General features: G+C 41.9%; 1 protein-coding gene and 1 pseudogene across 2 annotated transcripts in view; both read right to left on the bottom strand.

Moving 5' to 3' along the window:
* The window catches only part of LOC308080986 (von Willebrand factor D and EGF domain-containing protein-like), a 106,152-nt pseudogene extending 92,338 nt beyond the window's left edge, over positions 1-13,814 (bottom strand). The window contains exons 1-5 of the transcript in view: positions 13,797-13,814; positions 12,428-12,512; positions 11,523-11,710; positions 7,465-7,693; positions 5,754-5,780 (exon numbers count right to left, since the gene is read on the bottom strand). The product of the transcript in view is annotated as a von Willebrand factor D and EGF domain-containing protein-like (transcript). The remainder of the gene's footprint in view (positions 1-5,753; positions 5,781-7,464; positions 7,694-11,522; positions 11,711-12,427; positions 12,513-13,796) is intronic.
* LOC308080987 (von Willebrand factor D and EGF domain-containing protein-like) overlaps positions 1-14,291 on the bottom strand; it is a gene marked incomplete at both ends in the record, with an annotated part of 406,904 nt that overhangs the window by 100,452 nt on the left and 292,161 nt on the right.

The raw sequence follows: 14,291 nt of genomic DNA, 5'->3' as shown, positions 1-14,291 counted from the left end.
GCGAAGACATCCACGCGTGCGCCTTGGCGAGTTGTACAACATATCCGAAAAGCGGTTTCTGAAAACGTATCGTTATCAACATATAGCGCTTTATTGCGTTCAATAAGTTGAGATTTGACCACAGCCAATTAAGGAAAACTATAAGGCCGTGTGTCAGGAGAGTTATGTTGGCGCGTTCGGGGCGGCGCGTTGATTCCGAATCTGGTGTCAAATTTAGTTTATACTCCTTAGGGTCCCCCCACGAGAAAATGTTCAACTACAGGTCGTTTGATCAACAACTTCAATTTTGGACACTTTTACATGTAGACAGATGTCTACAGCTCCAATGTTTAAATATATAGCTCCAATGTTTAAATATATAGATCCCACATCCCAATAAAGAACTGTGTCCTTCTTTGGGCCATCCAGGCCCTTACGGCCCCCCAGGGGGACAGCTTCAACTTCAGGTCATTTTACCACCTACTTTCAGATTTGGGCACTCTAACATGTGGTTTTTAAGTATTGGGCTTGGGGTCATCCTAGGGGCTAGGAGGTCCAGTGAAAGGCCTACATATTCTCCCAAGATGGAGGAACAACATATTGCAATATAGGAACCCTAGGCCTTAAAATGACCTTAGGAGGAAGTGCTGACCTTTACTGATTTTTTTCAGTTTCAGTTAATTTGACCACCTACTTTCAGATTTGGGCACCCTAACATGTGATCTTTAAGTGTTCGGCTTGGGGTCATCCTAAGGGCTAGGAGCTCCAGCGAAAGGCCTAAATACTCTCCTAAGATGGAGGAACAACATATTGCAATATAGGAACCCTAGGCCTTAAAATGACCTTAGGAGGAAGTGCTGACCTTTACTGATTTTTTTCAGTTTCAGTTAATTTGACCACCTACTTTCAGATTTGGGCACCCTAACATGTGATCTTTAAGTGTTCGGCTTGGGGTCATCCTAAGGGCTAGGAGCTCCAGCGAAAGGCCTAAATACTCTCCTAAGATGGAGGAACAACATATTACAATATGGGCACCCTAGGCCTTTGTATGCCTGCAAGGTTCACTGTTTCAACTTCAGCTAATTTGATCGTCAACTTTCAACTTTGGGTCAGAAGTGCCCAAAACTGAAAGTTAAAGCTAAAATGAGCTGAAGTTGAAGCTGTCCCCCTGGGGGCCCCTTCAGACAACGTTTGGCGTCGAGCACAAAATCTGTGATAGATCGAAGGGGATATTTTTCAAAAATCCGAAACTTCTTTCCATCCATATTGAGAGTAAGTTGAATTTTTTGCCACCAGCACTGAATTTTTCTGACACTGATAAAGCTCAAAGGTCAGCGAAAAGACTGCAAATGTCATTTCTCGTTCAATTTTTAGAAACTGTATTTCTCTCCGAGACTCTGGCTATAGACTAATATGATAACGCAGATTCCAAATATGTAAGTTTTATTGTTCTCGGACAACAGGAAGTGCCTCAAAATGCCACTTCCTGGTTGGTTTAAGGGTGTTCCAGGCCTGTGAGTGCTCCGATATATTTTTTTTTCAAATTTCCACGTAAAATGATGTTTAGATTTGACATCATCAAACCCTGATATTAAATCCTGATTTAATTATCCCTTAATTGGCTCTGGTTACAGCCTCGCTAACTCGCTGAATATCTCAAATACGATAAGGACTTAGGGTCCAGTTTTTTGATATGTTGTAGAGCTGATTGAGACGCACGCTTGGATGTCTTGTTCGTCCTGGTTCGACACATTTTTATTTTTGACTTTGTCCTTCGGTATGGTCTAAGGGTTTAAGACTCTATGTACCTTCCGAGAATGTAGGAAGCAAACTTAGGAGTGTCGTATGAGAAAAGCGAAGACATCCACGCGTGCGCCTTGGCGAGTTGTACAACATATCCGAAAAGCGGTTTCTGAAAACGTATCGTTATCAACATATAGCGCTTTATTGCGTTCAATAAGTTGAGATTTGACCACAGCCAATTAAGGAAAACTATAAGGCCGTGTGTCAGGAGAGTTATGTTGGCGCGTTCGGGGCGGCGCGTTGATTCCGAATCTGGTGTCAAATTTTGTTTATACTCCTTAGGGCCCCCCCACGAGAAAATTTTCAACTACAGGTCGTTTGATCAACAACTTCAATTTTGGACACTTTTACATGTAGACAGATGTCTACAGCTCCAATGTTTAAATATATAGCTCCAATGTTTAAATATATAGATCCCACATCCCAATAAAGAACTGTGTCCTTCTTTGGGCCATCCAGGCCCTTACGGCCCCCCAGGGGGACAGCTTCAACTTCAGGTCATTTTACCACCTACTTTCAGATTTGGGCACTCTAACATGTGGTTTTTAAGTATTGGGCTTGGGGTCATCCTAGGGGCTAGGAGGTCCAGTGAAAGGCCTACATATTCTCCCAAGATGGAGGAACAACATATTGCAATATAGGAACCCTAGGCCTTAAAATGACCTTAGGAGGAAGTGCTGACCTTTACTGAATTTTTTCAGTTTCAGTTAATTTGACCACCTACTTTCAGATTTGGGCACTCTAACATGTGGTTTTTAAGTATTGGGCTTGGGGTCATCCTAGGGGCTAGGAGGTCCAGTGAAAGGCCTACATATTCTCCCAAGATGGAGGAACAACATATTGCAATATAGGAACCCTAGGCCTTAAAATGACCTTAGGAGGAAGTGCTGACCTTTACTGATTTTTTTCAGTTTCAGTTAATTTGACCACCTACTTTCAGATTTGGGCACCCTAACATGTGATCTTTAAGTGTTCGGCTTGGGGTCATCCTAAGGGCTAGGAGCTCCAGCGAAAGGCCTAAATACTCTCCTAAGATGGAGGAACAACATATTACAATATGGGCACCCTAGGCCTTTGTATGCCTGCACGGTTCACTGTTTCAACTTCAGCTAATTTGATCGTCAACTTTCAACTTTGGGTCAGAAGTGCCCAAAACTGAAAGTTAAAGCTAAAATGAGCTGAAGTTGAAGCTGTCCCCCTGGGGGCCCCTTCAGACAACGTTTGGCGTCGAGCACAAAATCTGTGATAGATCGAAGGGGATATTTTTCAAAAATCCGAAACTTCTTTCCATCCATATTGAGAGTAAGTTGATTTTTTTTGTTCCAGCAGTCTGGATAACTTGACCTTCAACACATACCTTATATTAAAATTGTGTTATTGTATGATGATGTTATTAATAAAAACAACAGATAATGTTTCTCAATAGAGTGTTTATTAAATTCAATCAAAAAAAATGTAACAACATTTTGGAGGGATAAAAACAGGCCTAAAAAATATAAAAATACTTCAAAATATGTACAAGTACAACAGATTCAGAAATGATCAGTTAAAAGTGGTCGGGCGGCCAGTCCATATATCTATGACGGCATAATTTGACAATATCTTAAACATTTTGCTGGTGTGTTTTTTCTTAATTTCCAATCAAGCTCCTGTCATGCTGTTAACATTGATAGGGTTTTCCTTACATATGTGTGCGCTCATGACGTTTTAGATTTCCTGACTGAGTAAACCCCTTTCCACATTGACTACAAGGAAAGGGTTTAAATCCTGTGTGAACTAGCTTGTGACTTTGTAAGTGATGGGAATGACTGAAAGCCTTTCCACAATGGTCACATTGGTATGGCTTTTCTCCAGTGTGAATCCTCTGGTGTGATTTTAAGTTGGCTGATGTCGTGAATCTAATCCCACACTGGTCACAGTGGTATGGCTTTTCTCCAGTGTGAATCCTATGGTGAGATTTAAGGGCGGACAATTGAGTGAAGTGTTTCACACACTGGTCACAACCATAAGGTTTCTCACCAGTGTGAATTCTCTGGTGTGATTTTAAGTTGGCTGATGTCGTGAATCTGCTCCCACACTGGTCACAGTGGTATGGCTTTTCTCCAGTATGAATACTCTGGTGTATTTTAAGGCTGCCCATTCCAGTGAAGTGTTTTCCACACTGGTCACAGTTGTGGGGTTTTGGTTTAGCCAAGCTTATTTTCTGTTTATTTACAGCTGGTAAGGCAGGGAAGCCAGACTGAAGATGCAACACTGAAACACCCTCCTCCTGCCCCTGCTCCTCCTCCTCTTCCTCCTCCTCCTCTTCCTCCTCCTCCTCTTCCTCATCCTCCTCTTCCTCATCCTCCTCCTCCTCCTCCTCCTCATCTGGATTGGGTGGGATGTTTTCCTTGTCCCCTTCATCAGGAGGGGGGCTGGAGTGGGGCTGGGAGGACTCTTCGCGACGCCGTTTGGCCGGTGGACTCTCTTCAGGTTCCATTCTGTACAGTTATCATAAAGAGATAGATTTCAGATTACAAATCACACTTTTACATATCAGGTCATTTCACCTCTGGGTACTCTGACCACAACATTTCAGAATCAGGCACCCGGGCCTTACCTGCTTCAGATTTGGGCAAGAGGAAGTGGAACTTCAAGGGTCAATCAGGGTTAATATATGCATATGTTTCTTTCAGTGTTTTTGGTAGATAATAATAATAATAATAATAATAATAATAATAATGGATTTTATTTATAACGCACTTTACATTTACAAGAAAGGAAAAAAAGTGCTACAGAAGGCAAAAACAGAAACATCACACCAATATAAGATGTAGATGTAGATGATATACGGTGTAGAATAACACAATTTTACAAAAAGAAAACAAACCTCAAGGTAATGGTGTGATCTTTTTTTCCCCAATTGTATGACACTCCTCTGTGGTGATGCTCATCGAAATGAACACCATGTGCAGCTCCCTTCCCTTAAATACCCTAACCAGAAGGTATACCGAATCACCACACAACAAGCTTTTGGTAGGTTCCAGGGAACACTTCAATTTCAGGCATCCTGACCACAAGGCTTCATTTTCAGGCACCCTGGCCTTGCAGGGGATAGGGGGCGGAGTCATACGAGAACATTTCAATTTCAGGCATTCTGACCACAAGATTTCAGTTTCAGGCATTCTGACCACAAGATTTCAGTTCCAGGCAATCTGGCCTTACAGGGGAAAGGGGGCGGAGCCATACTAAAAAACTTCAACTTCAGGCATCCTGACCACAAGGCTTCATTTTCAGGCACCCTGGCCTTGCAGGGGATAGGGGGCGGAGTCATACGAGAAAATTTCAATTTCAGGCATTCTGACCACAAGATTTCAGTTTCAGGCATTCTGACCACAAGATTTCAGTTCCAGGCAATCTGGCCTTACAGGGGAAAGGGGGCGGAGTCATACGAGAAAATTTCAATTTCAGGCATTCTGACCACAAGATTTCAGTTTCAGGCATTCTGACCACAAGATTTCAGTTTCAGGCACCCTGGCCTTACAGGGGAAAGGGGGCAGAGTCATACGAGAAAATTTCAATTTCAGGCATTCTGACCACAAGGCTCCAGTTTCGGGCACCCTGGCCTTACAGGGGAAAGGGGGCGGAGTCATACGAGAAAACTTCAACTTCAGACAACCTGACCACAAGGCTTCAGTTCCAGGCACCCCGACTTTATAAGGGAAAGGGGGCGGAGTCGTACGAGAAAATTTCAACTTCAGACACGCTAACCGCAAGACTTCAGTTTCGGGCACCCCGGTAAAGGGGGCGGAGTCGGGGGCGGAGCCGGGGTCCGGTGGGCGGAGACTTCGGTTCCGGGCAATCGGCCCATTGCGCGTTCCCGGTGGGACTTGTGCCCGGAACCGAAACGAGTGGAGCCACCCGGTGGCGGCGTCGGTACCGCGTGACCCGAAACTGACTTTTTATCTCGTTCCCTCCCCTATCCGGAGGACAGAGTTTTGGTCCAAATTCTGGTGAAACTGCAAAGAAATGCGAGGATTCATATATCAGTTCCACCAACCTGGAAACAAGAGCTTGAAACTCTGCTCTACTGAACAAAGAATAAATACATGCATACATACATGCATTACATTATATCAGTAGAGTCTGTCACACTCTTGCAGATACCATGTACATATTGGACAATATTGTAGTCTCTGTGTGTGCGTGTGCGTGTGCGTGTACGTGTGTGTGTGTGTGTGTGTGTGTGTGTGTGTGTGTGTGTGTGTGTGTGTGTGTGTGTGTGTGTGTGTCTCACTGTGTCTGCAGTCAAAGTGTACTGTATCATTGTCAAACACTGTGCCATGGAACTTCATATTAGATCTTTAATCCCTGGCATGCAGAGTAATTTGATGCTCAAAGCCAAGGGCAAAAAGGTCAACTATTGATAACACGAAAATAGCCTCTCCTGCACGGAATGAATGAGGACACACTAGTGAATACAGCAGTGAGTAGCAGTGTTAAAGTGGATAGTGAATACAGCACGACCTCCTGTACAGAGTGGATACCTTCTTCAGGGGCGACTCAGATTCCATCAGAGCATTCACCCATGATGCACTGCTGTTAGTTAGCCAAGTTTTTTCTTTTCTACTTTTTTTTTTAAACTTGCATTTTATTCTTTATTGCTTGCTGCTTGAGGAGGGTACACAGCAAAAGGACGGATACACAGCCAAATGCTTAGCATTTATTTTATATATATATAATATATAAAATACTTTCTGTTAGGGATGTCCGATATTAGCATAAAAATGTAATATCGGAAAACATCAGAATCAGTTTTTTTTTTTGTTTTCATAAGTTACAGGAGTTCTTACTGTATGGTGTGTGGGGTATGAAATGTGACTCCAGTCACATTCAAATTAGAGCACTGCAGAGGGCAGGTTTGTGTGTCTGTGTGCAGCTGACGCTCGTCGACGCTCGTTAATGTTATAGGCATCAAGGCAATTATGCTTCTGCACTGTCAAATAGGCCAACATAATCTAAGATTAGTGGGACTCATTCAAATGACCACTTAATTGAAAACCTAACAACACCACTGTATTATATTGGATTTATTAGATATTATATTGGATTTATTAGATATTATATTGATATTATAGCTATTTTATTTCATTAGATATGTGATGTTGTTAACTGACAATTAGTTGACTTTTGGTGAAAAAGCCCCCATATATCGGTATCGGTTGATAGCGGTATCGGAAATGAACTCATTCAGTGCCATTGACGATTCATTCTCAGATTATTTATTTAATTTTTTTTATACAGAACCAGGAGACATAACTTGATCCAAACTCCAAAGATGTACTGCTCCATTCACATCCTGGTTAAAGTATTTGGGAAATATAATTCAAGAGTGTGACAGGGAGGTCGTGATGACATTATATTTTTTCCGCGGAAGCACAGTGAAACCCTCCGTGATTAGCAACCATCAGGGGATCAATCATACATGAGATAAATATTCTGTGAGTACTTGAAAAGGTAAGAAAATAGAAAAATCTCTGGCACTGGGCAAAGAAAAGTGCCAGAAATAAGTCTGGCACTGCATGAGTTAAGAGTTGGACAATATCTGAATATCGGGTATCGGTAAAAAAGTCAATATCGGACATCCCTACTTTCTGTACTTCCACTTAAGACATTTTCAGTAGCAGTTGCCCAGCAGCCTACCTTTAGCGCAGTAGCCCATGCAGCCCTGGGTGGGTTGCAGGTAGTAGATGAGGAACTCCCCACAGTTGCGCACGGTGATGGGGATGCGGAACAGACAGCAGTCCTTGGCGCTGCCGTGGAAGAACTGCCACGTGGCGCACGCCGAGAGCTGCCGCATCTCGCCGGGACGCGGCAGGGAGTCGTCTCTTAGCGACAGCCACACGGGCGCCTGGGTTCCGCAGCGGTTCATCTGCACACCAGAGAAACAATGGTTCATAAAATGGTTCTATGAAAGGCTAGATGCAGTGGTGGAAAAAGTACTCACATTTTTTTTACTTAAGTAAAAGTATCAATGCTGCAATGTAGAAGTACTCTGTTACAAGTAAAGGTCCGGAATAAAAAAATTACTATTGTTATGTTTTGTAATAATAATCAACATTTTGTTTTCAAATAATTGTAGTGGAGTAAAAGTACAATATTTGCCTCTTTTTTGGGGGGGTCAAAGTTCTTTGAGGAACCAGAAATGGTTCATTAAAAAAATGTTTTACATTTTAAAATCTTTCTTTGAGACACTTTTAGCATTTAAGCACTTGAGCATTCGTAGAAAATAGCCAGTCTACTAGCTCACAACACGGTGCAACGCGACACGTTGTGAGCTTGTACATCGTCTATTTGCGATAAAACAAGGAGTGGATCAGGTATAGACCCCTGGGTGGGGGTTCTTTATAGAACCATTAAAATGAATGGTTCTTTAAAGCAGTGTTTCTCAAAGTGGGGTCCGGGAGAGGGTTCATGGGGGTCCCCAGAAAAATGTTTTAATATAAACGTTTAAAATGTTCAATATTTTCTAAATAATTGAAAGAAATGAAAAAACAAAAAAGAAACATTTTAACGACATAAATAAAATAAAAACATTTTCAGAAAGGAGTCCCTGACAGGACACCGGAAAATGTTTGGGAACCACTGCTATTCAAAGAACCTTGGTCTGAAGTGAGTTTCTTTCTTGAGCTCTTAGCGAGGGAGCCACGGCGGCGCCTGGGTTCCGCACCGGTTCACGTGAGGAGAGATGAGAAGACGCAGGCGGTTATTAGCCGCAGCGAGGGGTGCAATTATCACCCTGCACCTGGCCTGGGGATGAGCGCTACAGCGGTGTGCCTCTGACATGATGGCAATCAGCTGCTCTTCGGGCCGCACGCAGAAAGATGTTTGATGTTTTTAACTGTTTCAAGGTTGTACCGTGCTGCACCATTTGGTGACACGCTGTACCCTCAGACACCAGCGGTGGAAAGTGCGTTTAAATACAGTTTTGAGGTACTTGATTATTTCCTTTTTCTATGCTTTATAACCCTGGCCTCACCTTTTTTCTGCCTTCATTGAGAGTCCACAGTTAACACCATTAAAACCGGGAATGCATCCGTGTCATTTTAGATTTTAGCGTTGGCAGTTCAAAAATAGCAGATCTACAAGCTCGAGCTTGTAAATCTGCGATTTTTGAACATTTTTGAAAAATCTTGGAAGTATTTGAAAATGTTTAAATAATCTTCTCTTCTGGGGGTCCATGGCACAAAACCTTTTCAAACGGGGGTCCGTGGCCAAATATGTATACATTTGGAGGTCCTTGGCATGAAAAAGTTTAAGAACTACTGATTTAGAAGGCATTTGTACACTAGAATCGGCCTCAGGTCTTAATGGGTTAAGATTGACAGGAAACCTGGAAGAGAGAGTTGGGACCCTGAGTCTCACCTTTTTCAATACTACTCCACTAACACTCAGAGGCAAATATTGTATTTTTTACTTGACTATAATTGTTTGAAAACTGTAGTTACTATTTACTTTGCTGATTACATTATTATTACAAAACATGCATTGATCACTTAAGCCCTAGTATATTTCGGCTTATAGAAAATTGCAGATCTACAAGCTCAAAAGGTGCCATAATGACCCGTTTTGGAATTTTGACAAATTTGGAGAAATCTGTGAACAATCTGCATCATGAGTACTGTAAGTAAAACTTTCAATGTAGGTATTTTACTTAACAGAGTACTTCTACATTGTGGTATTGCTATTTAACTTAAGTAAAACAACTTACTTATTCCACCGCTGCCGAAAACACAATTAATTCATGCTTGCTAGAAAAAGAAAAAGTGTTCAAATGTAGATTCAGTTTAGAGATTACATATTGTTTCAATGTTATGCTCCATTGATAGGAAAGCTAGTTGGCAAACCTATACTGTAGCACTAATACAGGTGGTAAAAGTTAATGAGTGTGCTCTTTAAACTTTAAGTACCATTAGCTCAAGATGTGACCGGACACAGGTACTAATCAGGTAATAATCATATAATTTACGCTCGTGTAAACACAGCTTTGGAATGTTTCAAACAAAAGCCACTTGTGTGCGAAGATGCTCATCTTCCCATTAGACTTAAGTTTACAGTTTAATGGAGTCTGTGTCTGTTGCCATCACTGTATTTAGACTGTTACAATGTTGCAGTCATGGCTGAATGGGTATGGAAAACAGAAGGTCAATGGTTTGCCTCCCGGTCCCGGCTATGAGTCGTCCCATGAGCAAGACACTTACGGTAAATCCTAACACTTTTCTGTTTTGCTAGTAGAAGTCATTCATCCCATGCTCTTTTGTCTATCAGTGGGCACTTGAATAATTGAAAAGATAAAAAAAACAGAAATCCATAATTTGTATTGTCTTATTCCGAATTCGAACCAAGGTCTCGCCTTTCTGTCAGGCAGTTCTATGGTAAAGACACGCTGGAGACACTCCTTTTCTCAGCGATTAGCATTGTGATTCAGCGCTCTCCTCTAGTGTTTTTTTGGCAGAGCGCTAATTGCCCGCCTCAAGCACAAAATAGTTCTTTGAATCCTTACCACAACCATGAGAAGTCCATGTTTACCATTGTTTCAGCTAGGGCTATTTGGCACAGCGACGGTTAATATGTTTGAATGTTGCTGGCATCAGTAAACAATCTGTCACTCAAACAAATGCTTTCTGTTGACATGGCCCCCCAAGCCAGTTTTTTTTATTTGTCTATATAAATATCTTTATTAGTATCACGCAAAGTTGACATGTCAGAGCAGTTTAGACATGTTTTCTTTTTCTCCCCATCCCTCCCCCATATTGTTATTGCTGTCATATTTTCCTTTCCAAAAAGACAAATACAAAATAAAAGAAAGAACAAAGAAAAAAGAAAGAAAGAAAACAAAGAAAAAGTCCAGACAAACAAACATGCATACATGATATCAAACTAGGTATAAATAATAGAATGTGAGATAGAAAATATATGATAAATAAAAACATAAAAATAAACAATAGACAAAAACAAAAATAAATACAGATGAGTTATCCAAATGCAAAAACAAGCTTATGTAGGTAATACATAGAGTTGAAATGCTGTCATACATCACCGTCCATCAATCACATATCCCAGTGGTTCTCAACCAGTGGTCCAGGGACCACCAGTGGTCCTTGAGGGGGTTCCAGGTGGTCCCCAGCTAAATGATGGAAGAGGTGGTAACCAAATGGACCCTTACTGGGTAGATCTTTAACTCTTGACAGTGTAAAAATGAAACCAAATGGACTCTTACGGGTCCATTTGGTTTCATTTCACGCTCTCAAGAGTTAAAGTATTGTTAAACATCTGCATTACTTCATTTACGAGAAGTCTACACAATTAGAGAACGCAGCAGAATTGTTATTTTGATCAACGTTTGCCTGTCATCTCTCCTATGCTATGGCACCAACATCAATACAGCATGAATTGAGGACGAAATCTCATCAACGACTACGAAATATTCAAAGTCTTGGGTCTGAGAGTCTAAATCTCATCAAATGGTGGTCCGTGGCTCAAATGCCGAATAAAGAATGGACCGTGATATGAAAAGGGTTGAAAACCACTGACATATCCCATTATAGATACACACAGGTTTCCTAAGCCAGTTTTTGTTGCAGTGTGAGTGGACTTGCCTGGCAGGTTGTAGGGCTGCATGTTCATGCTTAGTCTGCTTATTCCGATTTACACTTGTAAGTCGCTCTGGATAAAAGCCTAAATGCTAAGTTGTGTCTTACCTCCACACAGCTGGTGGGCATCTCAGCCGGCTTGTTGTTGATGTTGAAGCGATACCAACCGGGGGAGAGGGAGTGGTCACAGATAAGGTCCTGGATGGCCGTGTTCTGGATCTCCGTGGAATCAAAGTCCACACTCCGGTACGGGTTCCTCAAGGTGCGGTGGCCTCCTGGGGAACACTCTGGGGGGGCTGGAGGGCACAGAGGTCGAGAGGTGAGAGGGGGTATACACAGTACAATCTCAGTGGTTCTCAAACCTTTTTTTGAGCTCTGGACCACTAACATATTTCAAACAATCCTAAAGGACAAGCCCACCCCACCTACTTACAATAATATTTAGCACTAGTCCATACCCGGGGATGTTGCACGGATGCACACTCAAACGATGTGCAGACGTGACTTAGATGGGACCACAATGGGCACTACAGATCCCATAGCACCTGTCTGGGCTAATAAACAGCTTGAATTTGGGAAAAGTACAAAACAGCTTGAATTCATTTTAAGAACCACTGGGGAGAGAAATGCATGAGAATAGCCATGTTAACTGTGTAAAAGTCCCTGTCCATATGGCACTGTAGCACACTGAGGGCTACTGGAGGTTGTTGCTGACACAATATATGAGAGACTGTTTTGCAATGGAAGCGTCTGTGCTTTAAAAATCATTATTTAAGAATAAACTCCCATTACACCTAAGACAGGCAGCCTCTGTGGATATCTTTAAAGCACAGCTAAAGACCTATTTCTTCACTCTTGCTTTTAGTTGATTTTTAAATCTCTGTGTTGTTATTCATGTCCTCACTGTTTTGCCTGATTCACTGCCTTTTTTGCTTTTATTTTAATGTTGCTTTCTGTAAAGTAAAGTAAGTTTACCAGTAAAGTAGAAGTTCCTCAAATTTGTACTTGGTTACTTTCCACCACTGCACTGAGATAACTGTGCACCACTGAGGAAGAACTGTCTGTGTGTGAGAGGCCTGAGCCCAGGGGTACAGCATCCTACTATAAAGAGGACAGCACAATTAGACAATTGACAACACCTGCCAATTGCCGAATCACCCCCTGTCGCCACCCATAGCAGTCTTAGTTGAGTGAGAGTTCACAGAAATGCTAATAAACATTTGGGAAAAGTGTAAAATTGGCTTCCTCCCTCTCTTCGTATGCCAATGGTCCATGTACTGTACATATTCAAGTTCAGGTCCATAGACCATATTCACACGGCGGCCATATTGCTATTAAGTTAATGAAGCGCCACCCCGGTTACCACGGCGACGGGTGGCACTTTCAATGTAAATTTCCATAATGGCCACCGTGTGAATGGTCAATTGGTCAACCCACTGAGACAAACAGATGAGGACAGGCAGAATGACAGTTTGAGGTGTCCTCATTCAACCTCATAGGATAGTAGTATTGGGAAGGCATAACACAGTGATTTCTTCTTTTTTTTACATTAATGATCTTAATGCCACTGAAAATAGCTGATCTGCAAGCTTATAACGCGTCATATTGTGCACCTTTTATTCTGAAAAAACACTCATACCATAGCAAATGATGGTGATTTTGGACAAAATGTTCAATGGGAACGGCGTGCGTGTGAGCTCAGGTGTTTGGGCATGCGTGTGGGCGTGAAAATACATAGTGAGGGTAGAGGGACAAGGCAGTGAAAGCCTGTCATACTTAATATCACCCAAACTAAAACTAATCTATTGTCACACTGGTACAATAAGTCTTACCTTTCCACAATGAACACATACTGTATAGTACAGTAAAAGAACCAGTAAAAAGCGCTGAATCGAGGCTTTAATGATACACAGTCTAGAGCAGTGTTCTCAAAGTGGTGTCTGGGGACCCCCAGGAGTCCTTGAGGGGGTCCCCAGCTAAATGAGGAACAGTTTAAACACTTATTGTGTGGCTATTTGAAAATAGGCCATCTTCAAGCTCACAACGCATCGCATAGCGACGTGTTGTGAGCTTGTTTTCAAAATATTTTGACAAATGTTCTCTTATGGGGGTCCCTGGCACAAACCTTTTTTTTTCCAGATGGGGGTTCTGTTGGCCAAATACATACATTTGGGGGTCTTTGACATGAAAATGTTTGACAAGCACAGGTTTTATAGTTCACTGGGAACTAGAGGAAAGTCAGTGAAAGCTTCTGGAGTCTCATTGGGCTTAAGAAGGGGTGAGGTGAGGCTATTTTCAAAACACAGTGAATTAGGGCTTTAGGGATTTAGGATGCATTGTGTCAACAGAGACAGCAGGGGGGGAGGGGAACCAGTGTCAAACCTGTGACTCCTTCAACATGGGTTTAGAGGAGCCGAGGGGAGATTATTTTCCACTGACAAGTCCTGCACTTTCTTCAGTTCACACCTACAGTAGACTATGTACCTCCGTCTGGCCAAAAATAACACATTGGAGCTCTAATCCAGTAAATTGTTGCTGTCGGGTAGAAAACTTGTATGTCCAAAACCGTTACTTTTCAGGAAATGGTCAAAAAAGAGCTTGTGTTCCAATGGATCCAATGTAGATATTATTTAGTCACAAGCTCTTGTTAATACTTGTTGGTTCAATATGTATAAAACCCACAGACATAATTAACCACTTTAACATAAGAAAATAATAAAATAACAGCAAAAATAGCACTTTTATGCAACACACTTGTATGCCGAAGTAAGCATACATTTATGAAAAAAAACATGAAGAAATACGAGATTTCTGCCCCTAATCCAGTAAATAAAAGCCTGTGAGAAGTGAATAGCGGTCAGGGAGGGTTAGAGGTAA

The sequence above is a fragment of the Gymnoscopelus braueri genome, assembly GCF_963280865.1.
Source record: "Gymnoscopelus braueri genome assembly, contig: SUPER_24_unloc_2, whole genome shotgun sequence".
NCBI lineage: Eukaryota > Metazoa > Chordata > Actinopteri > Myctophiformes > Myctophidae > Gymnoscopelus > Gymnoscopelus braueri.
This window is presented reverse-complemented; position numbering and strand designations above follow the sequence as displayed.